Genomic DNA, 14,977 nt, shown 5'->3' on the forward strand with positions numbered 1-14,977 from the left:
AAAGGCTTTGGAAAGACTCACACACTTGCAGTTATCTTCTCCTGCATGTGGAGTACCTAGTGAGTGAGAAAGAATGCAGATTGGTCTTGTTCTCAGATCTCCAATCAGCTGCTGAAGCTGGAATTAGACCAGTGAAATATGGTCACCACTGTCACATTGATGGCATCCAAGGAAGTGAAAAGACCAAAGTGTTCCTATAAAACAAAGCAAAATTCCAGCATAGGATTTATTAGCCATAACCACAGACGAGCACATGTTTCCATTGATCTTACAGGCATGTAACCTGGCAGGTCTCTCAAGGATCCCTAAGTGCTTTTAATTATCCTTAGAAGCTCATTTCCCAAAAGTGAGCCAAGCCTCTCTACATCCCTGATATCTACCTCCTCCCCCTAAGTAGCATCAGAAACAGTCATTAAAATATGTGTCATTTTTCACATTATTAACGGACTTTCTCTTTTGTCTTTTGGAGTTTGCAAACTCTTGCCTCATTGGCTTGTGACAGCCATCCAACTGGGATAGTGGAGTGAAAGAGAAGAGACCATTATGGCTTGTTACAAGGAATACAAAGAGAATGAAGGTAATATTCAGCTTTAACACTCAAAAATGGGATTTTGCAGCAATATCATAACCTGGTTTGAAATAATTATCTGAATTCCTTTATCACCCCTGCAATATATCAATGACCAGAGTTTTGCTTAAAAAGGGGGCAAACAAAAGAGAAATGTGGTGGAGGAAGGAAGCCTTTTTCTTTCTATCCCTGGAGAATTCTAAGAAAAAGCATAAGAGGAAAGGAGAAGAGGGGATTGATCAGATGGGTGTCCAGAATTGTTTTCTTGGGGGTTGTGGGTAACGAGAGCTTTGATTTCTGTCTGAGATTCTGGGAGGAGACTGTAGTGCAGAGGTCCCATCACTGATGTGGGGCAGCCAAGGTTACATGGAAGTATTTGCTCAGGATGTCCTGATTCTCCTGGGGCACTCTCAAACCTGTGTGTCCATGGGTGCCCTCTGTGATAAGATGTGGTGACCACACAGCAGAAGCCAGGGAAGGGGTCATTAAGAGCTTAAGCCATTAGGAGCCAAGGAGAAGAAAAGGCTGTGAGGGCAGTTGTCTTATGCTCCCTGGGAGCACTTCCCAAGCCGAAGAAAGGGCCATAGTTTACCCAGGTGTAGATACGGCATGAGAGGCCAGTAGGTGTTGTGGATAGTGATCAGAGCAATGGATTTCAACCAGTGGCCACTCCAGGATCAGCACAAAGCTGCCGGGCTCACTACCCCTACCCCCAAGCCAAAAAATGTGTGTGCAAACTACAGGGCTCACTACCGAACCTCCCCACCTACCCCGCTCCGCCCCCCACACACACACACACCCCTAGATGCCATCTTAGGAGAGACTGAATCCTACTAAGTTTTAAACCAGCTTGGACACCTAATTTTCTCCTGCTGATCATTGGGTGTGAACTCAGGAGAAAGGCCAGACAGTCTATTTTGTTATGGACAAAATAAGCAAACAAAAAACCTTTCCATATCTGAGTTGTGTGAGCTAAAATCTGCAACCCAAGAGACACTTACTGAAGAGCAGCTTACTTTCCATCAAGCATCTGGAGTTTGTAGTTCCCCCAGGCTCACGATAGCAGACGGGGCAACAGAAGTTCAGTGTTTACTCTGAGGCCTCGTCCACTATTTCCATGGAACACTGGCTCAGAGAGAGTTCACCAGATGTCCAATTCTTACACAGAACCCAAGGGTTTACTGAGACAATATCTCATTACATGTTCCAGGAGGTGGTGTTGGCAGTTTAGTTACTGCCATCCATTTCCAGGAAGGCAGCAGACCCTGAAATTTGGCAACGTGTTGTTCAAGAGGGCTTCAGTATACATAGAAAGGAAGAGTGTCATGGGTGAGGCCAAGCAAGCATAGTTGTAAGATAGGTTAGATAGAAAATTAATTTAAATGAGTCTCAGAGGAAAAATAAAGGCTATGGATAAGGCTAAACTGTGGTTTCATTTAATGAACTGAATACAAGTTTAAGTACAACTAAAATGGACATAGTTGACCTAGGAAGCAGTGAGACAGCCTCACAAAGGTTTGCATTCGTTGTTACAACTGCTCTAAGACTGGTTTGGAAATCTTAAGTTGGTATTCTATCAAGGCCCCATCTATGGGATTGGGTTGTCTCCTCAGTAAAATGATGCATTTAATTTGAGGAATGAAACTTCTTGTTCCAGATTCAAAATTATAAATATGTATGTTTCTGGGTCTCTGTGTCCATTTTTTGTTTAAGTGTGTGTGTGTGTGTGTGTGTGTGTGTGTGTGTGTGTGTTGTGCTGACATACCAGATGTCCCAGTGTTTAGTTTTGGAATCGGTGCCAGTTGCCTATTAGGTCCATATAATCAGGACAAGGTACCAGCTCAGTTCAGAGTTAAATGTAGGAAGTTAAGAGAAGCACCCTAATATTCTTCTGTGAATTAAGTGTAAATTGTCTCAGGAGGCTACTAAGTCCCATGATAATGTTAAGAAATGTAGAAGGAAAAGAATGTTTTCTATCTCCTCAACATACAAGTTCCTGAGTGTTCCAGTTTCAGTGTGCAGGGTTGTGAGGAAGAGGAAGACTGGCCTGCCTGTCCACTCCTTCTAAGTCCCCTCCTCCTGCCCTCTTCTGTTTTTTGATCTCCAGCCATACCTAGGTTTTTACCAGTTTTTACTTCATTTTGTTTTAGAGAAGGGATTGTCCATCCTACCTCCCCACTTTCAAATCTTGATTTGTCTCCTCATTCCCCTAAGGATTTGCTTTTCCAGGCATCCCTTCTCTGTTCAGTCTCTGTATGGCGGCAACTTCACCTACATGTGTGCTATATCCCTCCAGTGAAAACTACTGAACATGACTTCTGCTCTGGTCATAATGTTGTAACAGGGACTGGATTTATCCTCCTCCTTTAAACAACTAGAAAACTGGATTAAAATACATGAAATTACTCTATTAGACATTGGACCATAGTCCATGAAAGACATTGATATTTAAGAGAAGAAAAACAACTAAGGAAGCCCTGCAATCACCCCAGCTCTTTGCCTGTCATTACTTTCTGGACCACAGAGTAGGGAGGAGGATCCCAGGCAGTGCACAGCAGTCTCACTAAATGGAGGCAAAGATGGAAGCAGGAGGCAGAGGCAGCTGTGTGGCAGAGTTCTGGAGAGGAGAGAGCTAGCAGAAACAATTCCAGAAATATGTGTAGGGGTCCCCTTGAGCCTTTGTTGAACACTGAAATGTGAATTTGTGGAGTGAAACTCCACAAGGTTGGATAAAGAGTGGCTGGGGAGCTGTGAGTTATACTGTTCTAGGAACTCTTACCACCGCTAGGAATTGTTCAGGCTTCCTCCAGTCAGAGGGGAGAGTTCTCATTGATCACTTGAGTATGCAGCAGAGACTCCAGAAAGGCTGAAGCTTAATAGTAGGTTTAAATTATCCCTAAGGTAGAGACTACTCTCTGTCTGATATAACAAAGCTTAAAAATAAGGCTCAGAAGGATAAAACTAAACCACAAGTGATTGCACTGTCTGCCAGAACAGAGCTCAACACTCTTTAAAGTGAGACAGTAAAATCCATACATTCAACAACGTAAGATCTACAATGTCCCGCATCCAACCAAAAATTGGTAGACATGCCAAGAAGCAGGAAAGTATTGTCTTTTACTAGGAGACAGTAAGTCAGTAGAAACATATCCAGAAAGTATAGCATGATGAAATTAGCAGACAGGGATATAAAAACAGCTATTATAAATAAGTTTACATACTTAAGGGAAAATATTAGCATATTGAGGAGAGAAATGGAAGATAATTTTGAAAATAATGAGATTTCTAGAGCTGAAAAGTACATCAGAAGTAAAAATTCACTTCATGCAATTAAAAAGAGATAAGACACTGCAAAAGAAAATATTAGTGTACTTGAAGATGTAGCAATAGGAAGTATCCAAAATGGAGCACAAAGAAAAAATAAATTTAAAAAAACGACAAAAGAACAAGAGTTTCAGTGACCTGTGAGCAATACCAAGAAGTCTGTCATACATGTAATTGGACTCCCAGGAGGAGGATTGGTGGGGGAAGGAGTAGCAGAAAAAAATATTTGAAGAGATAGTAGAAACTTTTCAAAATTTGATGAAAGCTATAAGTTCAGATGCAAGAAGCTCAATGAACCTCAAGCACGATAAACACAAAGAAGAACACTCCAAGGCACATAATCAAATTCCTGAAAATCAGTGATTAAGGGAAACTTGAGAGACAGAAACAAAAGACATGTACAGAGAAATAAGCCTAACAATAACTGCAAATTTCTTTTCAGAATCCAAATGAACCATAAGACAATGGAAAGACATCTTTGAAGTACTAAAGGAAACTATCAATGTAGAATTAGGTAACTAGTGAAAATACCTTTCACAAATCAGGAAAAAGTTAAGACAGTTTCACACAAACAAAAGCTGAGAGAATTTGTTGCCATTAGACCTGTACAATAGGAAATGTTAAAGGAAGTTCTTTGGGCAGGAATAAATGAGGAATGAGGTGCATCAGAAATGGTAGATATGTAAGAAAATATTAAAAATTTTAACTTTTAAAGACTTTGAAAGAAAAATTACTATTTAAAGAAAATATTATAACTGTGGATTGTGGTGTTTATAAAATATATGTTACAACAGTGGCACATGGGAAAGGAGAGGGAAATGGAAGGTTGTTTTTTTTGTTGTTGTTGTTTTTGTTTTTTTTGAGAGAGAGAGATATACAGTACATGAAGTGGTATAATATCATTTAAAAGTAGACTGTGATAAATTAACAATGAATATTGTAAACCCCAGAGCAATTAGCATAAAATACACCAGGGAAGTACAGCTTATAAAACAATGTGGAGATAAAATGGAATCATAAAAATATGTTCAAGTAATCCAAAAGAAGGCAGGAAAAGAGGAGAAAAAGGAGGAAAACAAACCTTGTTAATAATTTCATTAAATGTAAATGGTCTAAACACTCCACCTAAACTACAGAGATTGTCAGAGCCACTATAAATCCACAATAATCAAGAGTCAGATTGCCTTAAGGATGGACATATAGGCCAGTGTAACAGAAGAGAGACACTAGAAGTTGACCCATATATATATATATATATATATATATATATGTCCAACTGATTTTCACTAAGAAGCTAAAGTAATTCAATGGAGAAAGAAGAGTCATTTCAGCAAGTTATGCTGGAACATCTGGATATTCATATGCAATAAATAAATAAACCTTAACCTTTTTCTGACACCACACACGAAGAGTAAGTTGAAATGGATCTTAGACCTAATTGTAAAAGCTAAAATTACATATACACTTATAGAAAAAAATAGAAAATCTTTGCAATCTTGGGATAGGCAAAGGTTTCTTAGATATAAAACAAAAAGAGTGAATTATAAAAGAAAAAATGGTAAATTTGATTTCACTAAAAATTTTAAATTTCTGCTCTTCAGGAGATATCTTTATGAACACAGACAGGCATGCCCCAGACTGGGAGAAAATACTTGCAATAAGGATTTGTATACAAGATATATAAGAAACTTTGTTATAACTCACTGGTTAATAAAAATTAACCAAAAAATATGGGCAATGAAAGAAAACGATACAAATGGCCAATAAGTACCAGAAAATGTGCTCAATATTATTATTATTTTATTTTTTAATTTAAATAAATAAATATTTATTTATTCCACATGTGGCACTTGGAACTTCCCTGAATAGGGATCGAACCCATGCTCCCTGCAGTGGAAGTGCAGAGTCTTAACCACTGGACCACCAGGGAAGTCCCTTGGTGCTCAATATTATTAGTGAACAAGGAAATGCAAATTAAAACCACAGTGACATACCGTTAGACACCCTTGAGAATGACTAAATTTATAAAGACTGACAATATCAAGTGGTGGGAATATAAAATGGTACAACCACTTTTGAAAATAATTTCATAGTTTCCAATAAAAGTAAGAGTATAATTACTATCCAATGCAGCAATTCCACTCCTAGGTATTTATTCAAGAGAAATAAAAATACATGTCCACACAAAATCTCGTACGTTCATTTTTTTTCCAAAATAACAAAACCTGAAAAGAATCCAAATAGCTATGAGCATGCAAATGGATGAAGATACTATGCTATATCCATAATTGAAATACTATTCAGTGATAAAAAGTAACAAACTATTGATACACAAAGCCACATGGTTGTGCTGAATGAAAGAATTCAGACACAAAACAGTCCTTACCATATGATTCCTTTTATGTGAAGTTTTAGAGTAGTCAAAACAAATCTGTAGTTACTGAAAACAGATCAGTGGTTGCCTGGGCCCAGAGATGGGTGAAATTTTACTGTAAAGGAACACAAGGGAACTTTGGGGGATGATGGGAAATATTCTATAGTGTGACCGTGGTTACAAGGTGTATACATTTGTCAAGCGGCAGTTCAGGTCCACATCTTATTCTCCTTGGCCAGCAGCTAATTAAGGCATATTCTCATTCTTCTTCCCCCTCTTCCTTTTCCTCCTCTTCTTCCTCCTTCTCCTCCTCCTCCTCCTTTAATTTATTGAGGTATAATTGGCATGTAACATTAAATTACTTACAGTTGTACGACGTATTGATTTGATATTTGTAAGAATTGAAAAATGATCACCACAATAAGTCTAGTTAAGGCACATTCTTCTTATCACAAAAGGCAAGAGCACAGAAGGATGAACCCAACTATATAAGCACATTTCAACTAACACATCATATCAACAACATTCCATTGCTGAGACAAGTTCCGTGGCCAAAACTAACATCTTAATCTGGGGAAATACACTCTGTCCACAGTGGGAAGGGGAGTGGGGTGAGAAATTGCTGAATAATAGTCTAAACTATCAGAACACTTGAATCAATTCTCTGTATCAAACATTCATACTCATTCAACAAATATTTATTTATCAGCTTCTCTGCCAATTCTAGGCTCATTTGTGAACAAAAAGACCTGGTCCTCAGGGAGTTTCTATCCTACGTTTCTCAAATGAAAAATGTATGTGAAATCCAGCCTACAAAATGGATGAAAGCAGAGACATCCTGGCTCAAGTTGGGGTGGGGTGCTGGATCCCACACTTGAATCACCCCAAAGGAGCAAGTCCCCCACAGGGCAACCAGTTCTCATAAAGCATAGCGAATACCTCGCCACTCATTGGCTTAAAAGCCCACAGGGACTTCGCTTATCTGTACGACGGGTCCAAACTCCTTGGCTTTGCAATCGAGGCTCCTTTTCCAAGTGCCTTCCAGACTCTGGCTGTCACACCCCTAGATCCACAGATCCAGACCCAGTTGGTTCTGCAGAGAACTAATCGGTCTCTCTATGTGCTCCCATAGTATCAATCACATTCCATTCTAATGAGCTACAAATTTGTCTTCTCAGGTGCACTGTGAACTATCTTCCCATTTGCTTCCATCTCCCCAGGACCTCACACAGTGTCTGTTCCTCAGCAGGAGCTCGTTGAATATTCACTATGGTGTAGGACAGACCGGGGTTCCAAATCAGAGGCCACAGGTGCACACTCCCAGGTCCCACAGCCTTTTCAAAAATCTACATTGGATAGAGTACACAGTATTGTATAGAGTACACAGAAGGGTCTTGCCTCAGAAGGAATTATTTCACCTTAGACTGAACTCTACTCTCATCCCACTTAACAAATCTTAGAAGCAAGACAGAAAATATTAAACTGCTTCCAAGTAACTTAACTGTCTCCCAGAACAAATTCAAGAATATTTATAGGAACACAGAAATAGCCAGCACCCAAAAAGGCAAAATCACAATGTATGGCACACAGTAAAAAAAATCACCAGGCATGCAAAGAAGCAGGAAATACTGCCCATAATGAGGAGAAAAATGAATCTATTGAAAGCAACCCAGAAGGGGCACAGATGTAAGAATTTGTAGAGAAAAAGACATTAAAAGAATTATTAGAATGGTATCCCACATGTTCGTAAGTTAAGTAAAAGCTTAGGAAATATTTAAAAAATCAAATTTTAGAGCAAATAATATTGCCAGGAATGAAGAGATTAATTTATTAATGATAAAAGAGTTAATTCATCCAAGTGATATAAATGTTTATGCACCTAATAACAGAGCTTTAAAATAAATGAAGCAACTCTGATAGAACTATAAAACACGCAAATTCACAATTACATTTGCAAATTTCAATATCCTACTCTTAAAACTGATAGAACAAGTAGAAGGAAAATCAGTAAGGACATCAAATACTTGAGCAACAGTGTCAGTCAACTTGACCTAATTGGTTTTTATGGAGTACTCCAACTAACAACAGCAGAATGCACTTTCTTTTCTAGTGTACCTGGAACATTTATCAAGATAGACTATAACCCAGGCCATAAAACAAGGCTCAATAAATTTAAAAGGATTCAAGTACTACAAGGTATGTTTTTTGACCACAAAGGAATTAAATCAGAAGTCAAAACAGAAAATCTCTGGAAATTCCCCCAAATATTTTGAAACTAAATAGCACAGCTCCAAGTAATCCATGGGGCAACAAATAATTTAAAAAGGAAATTAGAATGTATAATGAGAAATAAAAAAATATCAAAATTGGTGGGATGAAGCAAAAATAGGGCTTAGAAATGTACAGCAGTAAATGCCCATATTAGAAAAGAAGAATGCCACAAAACAAAGACCTTACCATCAACATTCAGAAACTTGAAAAAGAAGAGAGAATTAAACCAAAAGTTATCAGAAGAAAATAAATGTTAAAGATAAGAGAAGGAATTCATGAAATAGAAAACATAAATCTAAGACAAAGTCAGCAAAACCAAGAGCTGGTTATATAAAAAAATAAATAAAATCGAGATGAGAAATCTCTACAGAGGCTTATTAGGAAAAAAAGAGTAAAGACAAATCACCAATATCAGGAATGAGAGAAGTGACATAAATACAGATCCTATAGATAGTAAAAGAATAATAATATATTATGAATAACTTTATGCCAATAAATTTGACCTTAAAAGAAATAAACAATTCCGTTAACTCCACAGACTACCAGTATTCACCTTGAATATCCTATACCTATTTAAAAATAATATTTTAATTAAGATCTTCCCATAAAGAAAACACCAGGCCCATAAAGTATCACTGATGAATTTTATCAAGCATTTAAAAAAGAAATAACACCAATTCTCTGCTAGAAAATAGAAGGGAACACCTCCCAAATCATTATACGGGGCCAGTATTACACTAATACCAAAACCAAAGACAGTACAAAGAAACAAACAAAAACTACAGTCCAATGTTCCTCATGAGCACAAACACAAAAATCCTCAACAAAAACATACTAGCAGATAGAATCTAACGATACATCAAAAGAATAATATGTCATGACCATGTGGTGTTTATCCTTGGAATGCAAGGTTGTTTCAACATTTGAAAGTTGATTGATGTAATCTAGCATATTAACAAACAAAAACAAAACAAAAATTAAACCCCCCACGTAGTTATATTAATTAATGCAATGCATTAAAAGTATTTACAATATTCAACATCCACTCATGATAAAAATTCTCACATATAACAATAGAAAGGAACTTTCTTAACCTGATATAGGACATTCACCAAAAAGGCCTACAGCTAGCAATATAGTTAATGGTGAAAGACTGAATGCTTTCCCCCTAACAAGGCAAGAATGTCCACTCTCACTCCTCTTCAACATTATATTGGAAGTTCTAGCCGGCACAATAAGACAAGGAAAAGAAATAAAAGACAGACTGATTAAAAAGGAAGAAGTAAACTTTACAGTAATGACAGTTATATCTACATAGAAAATCCTAAGGAATCTACAAAAAGCTCCTAGAAGCAATAAGTGAGTTTAGGAAGGTAGCAGGATACAAGGTTAACATTTTTAAAAATCAGTTGTATTTCTGTATATTAGTAATAAAATTTGGAAACAAAAATTTTTTAAATGGTACCATTTACAACAATTCTATAAAGTGAAATATTGAGGTTTAATATATAAAATATGCACGGAACCTTATGCTAAAAACTACAAAATGCTGGAGTGATACACTGTGCTCATGGATTGTAAGTCTCAACATAGTTAAGATGTCAGTTTTCTCCAAACTGATCTATAGATTTAATGTAATTCCAATCAAAACCCCAGCATAATTTTCTGGAGATAACAGACAAGCTGATTCTAGAATCAGCTTGTATATGAAAGGCCAAAAAATTAGAATAACCAAAATCATTTTGCAAAGGACAAAGTTGGGGGACTTAAACTACTGGATTGTAAAGCTTGCAATAAGACTACAAGAATGAAGGCAGTGTGATATTCATGAAAGAATAGACATACAAATTAATGGAAAAGAATAGAGATTTTAGAAACAGACTTGCACAAACATGGTCAGTTGGTTTTTGTCAGTGGTGCAAACACAATTTGATGCAAAAAGATAGTCATTTAAAGTTATAGTGTTGGAACAATGGGACATTCATATACGAAAAAAAGAAACCCAAATGAACAAATCTTGACCTCTGCCTCACACTTCAAACAAAAATTAATTCAAAATGTGTTATATATCTAAATGTAAAATGTAAAACTCTCAGTCTTTTAGAAGAAAACATAGAGAATTTTGTGACCTAAGTTTGGCAAAGAGTTCTTAGCACACAAAAAGCATAATCCATATACCCCCCAAAAATTGATAAATTGTACTTAAAAATTAAAAGACATTGTTAAATGAATGAAAAGACAAGTTACAGACTGGAAGAAAATATTTGCAATCACATACTGAACAAAAGAACTTGTATCTAGGATATGAAAAGAACTCTCGAAATTCAACAATAAGAAAAAAAAACAGAAAAAAAGAATAGGCAGCAGATTTGAAAAGATGCTTCAGCAAGGAAGATGTGTAGATAGCAAATAAGTACATGAGAAGATGTCAACATCATAAGTCTTTAGGGAAACGCAAATTAAAACCACAGTGAAATACCACTGCTCACCTATTACAAGGCTAAGATGAAAAAGAATGACCATACCAAGTATTGGAGAGGAAGTGGAGGAACTGGAACTCTCACACATAGCTGGTAGGGATGTTAAACACTACAGACATTCTGAAAAAAAAATTGGCAGTTTCCTTAAAAATGTAAACATTCACTTACACTACCACCCAGCCATTCCGCTACTAGAAATGTTCCTGAAGCAATGAAAGCATTTGTGTGTACAAGGACTTACATAAGATGTTCATAGCAGATATTTTTGTTACAGCCCCAAACTGCAAGCAACACAAATGTCCATCAACAGGCGAGTGGATAAACAAATTGTCCTATATCCATATAATGGAATACTACTAGGCAATGAAAAAGAATGAATCTTGATATACATAGTAACATGGATATCTCAAAATAATTATGCTGAATGAAAGAAGCTAGAGGGGTAAAAGAACACCTACTGTATGATTCCATTTTTACACAAATCCTAGGTAATGCAAACTAATCTTTTTAATTGAAGTGTAATTGATTTACAATATTATATTAGTTTCAGATGTACAACAGAGTGATTCAATTTTTTATACATTACAAAATGATTACCACAGTAAGTCTAGTGTCCATCTGTCACCATACAAAGTTATCACAATATTATTGACTATATCCCTTATTGTGCACATTAAATCTTGTGATTTATTTATTTTACAACTGGAATTTGTACCTCTTAATTCTCCTCACCTGTTTCACTCATCCCCTCACCCCTTCCCTCTGGCAACCACCCTTTTGTTCTCTGTATCTATGAGGCTATTTTCATTTTGTTTATTTGTTTTGTTTTTTAGATTCCACATATAAGTGAAATCATGTGGTGTTTGCCTTTCTCTGTCATACTTATATCCCTTATCATAATACCCTCTGAGTCCATCCATGTTGTTGCAAATGGCAAGATTTCGTTCTTCTTTTATGGCTGAGTAATACTCCATTGTGTATGTATATTTTATCCATTCATTTGTTGATGGACACTTGGGTTGCTTCCATATCTTGCCTATTATAAATAGTACTGCAGTGAACATAGGGCTGCATATAGCTTTTCAAATTAGTGTTTTTGTTTTCTTTGGAAAAATACCCAGAATTGGAATTTCTGGATGTATGCTAGTTCTATTTTTAATTTTTTGAGGAACCTCCATACTGTTTTCCATAGTGGCTGCACCGATTTACATTCCCACCAACAGTGCACGAGGGTTCCCTTTTCTCCACATCCTCACCAACACTTATTTGTTGTCGTTTGATAATAGCCATTCTGACAGGTGTGAGGTGATATATATCCTTGTGGTTTTGATTTGCATTTGCCTGACAGTTAGTGATGTTGAGCATCTTCTCATGTGCCTGTTGGCTATCTGTATGTCTTCTTTGGAAAAATGTCTGTTCAGGTCCTCTGCCCTTTTTTTTTTTTTTTCTGCGGTATGCGGGCCTCTCACTGTCGTGGCCTCTCCTGTCGTGGAGCACAGGCTCCAGACGCGCAGGCTCAGCGGCCATGGCTCACGGGCCCAGCCACTCCGCGGCATGTGGGATCCTCCCAGACCGGGGTACAAACCCGTGTCCCCTGCATTGGCAGGTGGACTCTCAACCACTGCGCCACCAGGGAAGTCCCCCTCTGCCCATTTTTAAATTTGTTTTTTGATTTGTTTTTTCTTTCATATTGAGTTGTATATGCTCTTTGTATATTTTGGATATTAGCCCTTTATCAGATATATCATTGTTAGTGTATAGAAATGCAGCAGATTTCTGTTATATTAATTTTGTATTGTGCAAGTTACAGAATTCATGTATTGGTTCTAATCGTTTTTTAGTGGTATCTGTGGGATTTTCTATATATAGTATCATGTTATCTGCAAGCAGTGACAATTTTACTTCTTCCTTTCCAATTTAGATAAAAGGAATTTCTTTCTCTTGTCTGATTTGCTGTGACTAAGACTTCCAATACTATGTTGAATAAAAGTGGTGAGAATAGGCATCCCTGTCTTGTTCCTGCTCTTAGAGGAAATGTTTTCAGCTTTTCACCATTGAGTATGATGTTAGCTGTGTGAAATAAAATTCATATTTTATGACAAGTCAAGAAAAATTTAAACATCAAAAATTTTCTCTGCACTTTGGCCTCCTCTCTCCTCTCTGCTGTGCTTTGTGCACCTGCATTATATTACATTTTCCAATCAGCAGAATATCTGCTCCACCATAAAGAGCAACATTCTCCCAGCACCAACAAGGCAACTTAAAAGATAACATTCCTTCTTAATCTTGTAAGGGACCACGATGAACCATGACCCACTATTCACTACATTGTATAAACTGTCAACAATACGTTATTTATGTACAGCCTCTGTCTTAAAAACTTACATAACTGTGCTTTGACCTCTAATGGGCAGAACAGTTCTCAGAACTTTCCTTGAGGCTGTTCCCAGGTAACAATCCTCAATTTGGCTCAAATAAAATCTTCCATTTCTTTCTTAGATTGACTGATTAATTTTTCAATGACAGCCATGTGCTTGTCATATATGGCCTTTATTATGTTGAGGTATGTTCCCTCTATGCACACTTCATTGAGAGTTTTTATCATAAATGGATGTTGAGTTTTGTCAGAAGCTTTTTCTGCATCTGTTGAGATGATCATATGATTTTTATTCTAATTGTTAACGTGGTGTATAACATTGATTGATTTGCAGATAACTAATCAAACTAATTTTTTTTTCTTAAAACGGGTTAGGTTGACAAATTTTATTTATTTTTAAAATATTTATTTATTTATTTGGCTGCGCCAGGTCTTAGTTGTGGCACGTGGGATCTTGGTTCCTGCGTGCGGGATATTTGTTGCGGTATGCAAGATCTCTTAGTTGTGGCATGCGAGATTTAGTTCCCTGACCAGGGATCGAACCCGGGCCCCCTGTATTGGGAGCACAGAGTCTTAACCACTGGACCACCAGGGAAGTCCCTCAAATTAATCATTAAGTGACAAAGCAGATCAGTCATTCCAGGGACCCCGGAGGGGAGTGAGGACACTTTTGGGGTGATGCATATATTCATTATCCCAATTGTAGTGATGATTTAATGGGTGTATACAAGGCAAAACATCACATTGTATTCTGTTTTTTTTTTTTTTTTAAAGTGGAAAGAAATCCCTATCTTTATTTACTGTAAATCTGAACCACAATCCCACTGGGTTGTGGGAAATTCTGCCTCATCTAGTGTCAGCCCTCCTCCCTATGGGCTGTACCAGAATATAAGAGGGTGGCACGATGTCCCCCAAACAAGCAAGGCCCCAGCCCCCAGGGCATCCCTGCTCCGAGACCACGTACCCAGTCCCTGTCTACATTCCCCTCCTCCAGACCCAGTTCTCCACTTTTGGCCCATGCAGTTCAACCCCTGAGGTGAAGGTCACTGGTCTCCTCATTCCTTTACCAAATAGGTTTTGTGAAAGATCCTGAGAACTGAAAAATTTCCACTGACTCTCCAAGACCTTAATGCCCAACTGTTCCTCTCCATCCCAGATGCTAAACCCAAATTCACCAAATCACAGCTCAGGGCCTTCAGACTTGCAGCTCCTGCACTGTATCCCCAAGTAGCACATCTTCAGTTTCCTCACACCTTGAAAATTTGAACAGTGCCAAGTTACTCAAGCAAGGTGAACTCTGACTGACTACCAATCTAATCCATAAATCTTTCAGTTCCTGGATCCCTGTAGAACGTGCTGGGACTGTTTTCACATTGCAACATCTTAATATAGGCTTAAGCTAATAGGGCTTGGGTGTTTTTTACCCCATCCTTGCCCAGTCTATGTGTGATGTTCCTTCTAAACCCAGAAAGCTAAGTATCCTTCCCAGGAAGATAGCAGTCTCACCAGGGGCCCAGAGCTGTCCCCTTGACTGGGAATACTGTCGGGATAGCTCTGTTCAAGGCCCAGCCCTGGCTGCCCTG

General features: G+C 37.6%; 1 non-coding gene across 1 annotated transcript; it reads right to left on the reverse strand.

Annotated features, from left to right (window-relative positions):
- Positions 1 to 5,749: 5,749 nt before the first annotated feature.
- TRNAG-UCC (transfer RNA glycine (anticodon UCC)) lies at positions 5,750 to 5,822 on the reverse strand. Its single transcript has one exon. It is a non-coding gene; the product is annotated as a tRNA-Gly (tRNA).
- Positions 5,823 to 14,977: the final 9,155 nt, after the last annotated feature.

The sequence above is a fragment of the Delphinus delphis genome, chromosome 12 (genome assembly GCF_949987515.2).
Source record: "Delphinus delphis chromosome 12, mDelDel1.2, whole genome shotgun sequence".
In the NCBI taxonomy this organism is placed as follows: domain Eukaryota; kingdom Metazoa; phylum Chordata; class Mammalia; order Artiodactyla; family Delphinidae; genus Delphinus; species Delphinus delphis.